Source organism: Pteropus vampyrus, unplaced genomic scaffold (assembly GCF_000151845.1).
Source record: "Pteropus vampyrus isolate Shadow unplaced genomic scaffold, Pvam_2.0 Scaffold90, whole genome shotgun sequence".
NCBI lineage: Eukaryota > Metazoa > Chordata > Mammalia > Chiroptera > Pteropodidae > Pteropus > Pteropus vampyrus.
Window position 1 is genome coordinate 1,587,619 of NW_011888871.1, and position 608 is coordinate 1,588,226.

Sequence of the window (608 nt, forward strand, 5' to 3'; positions counted from 1 at the left end):
GGTTCAAGTCCAGCCAAGATGTCGTCGGTCTTTGAACTTAGCCCTGACCCCAAGAGGGCGCTCTCGCTGGCTCTCTGGGGAACGTCCACCTGGTCGATCGCTCCATTTCTCAGAATGACCAGCTTCCTCTTAGTTTGCAAACGAAGGAGCCCTCGTTCCGGTGGTCGGTCTCTGCCCCGTGCAGGACCCCTCAGGCACAGTGCCAAAGGTGGGGGTGGGGACAGCGGCCCTCTGCGCCGTGGTGACATACTGCTGTGCCGGTGGGTGCTGGGTGCACACGGTGGCCCCCGGTCTTCTGGGCCTGCCCCTCCCGTGTGGGGCTGCTTCCTACGGGCGAGCTGGGCTGAGGGCGGCTGGGGTCACGCTGCCCACTCTCGCCTGCCACACCTGGTGGTGTAGACCGTCCAACCGGTGCGTGAAGGCTGGGCAGGGGAAAGGAGCCCAGCTGTTGGCCACACCTGCCTGGGACAGGATTCCGCCACACGGGGCTGAGGGCGGGCGATTGGATGAGACAGGCCGGCAGCTTCCTCCTCCGGGTCAAACCAGGTTTCTGGGTGTGGACCTGGAGAGGGGCCGTCGTCGGGGCAACACCTGCCCGAGCAGTGCTC

General features: G+C 65.6%; 1 protein-coding gene across 1 annotated transcript in view; it reads left to right on the plus strand.

Moving 5' to 3' along the window:
* SDK1 (sidekick cell adhesion molecule 1) overlaps positions 1–608 on the plus strand; it is a 200,020-nt gene that overhangs the window by 198,429 nt on the left and 983 nt on the right.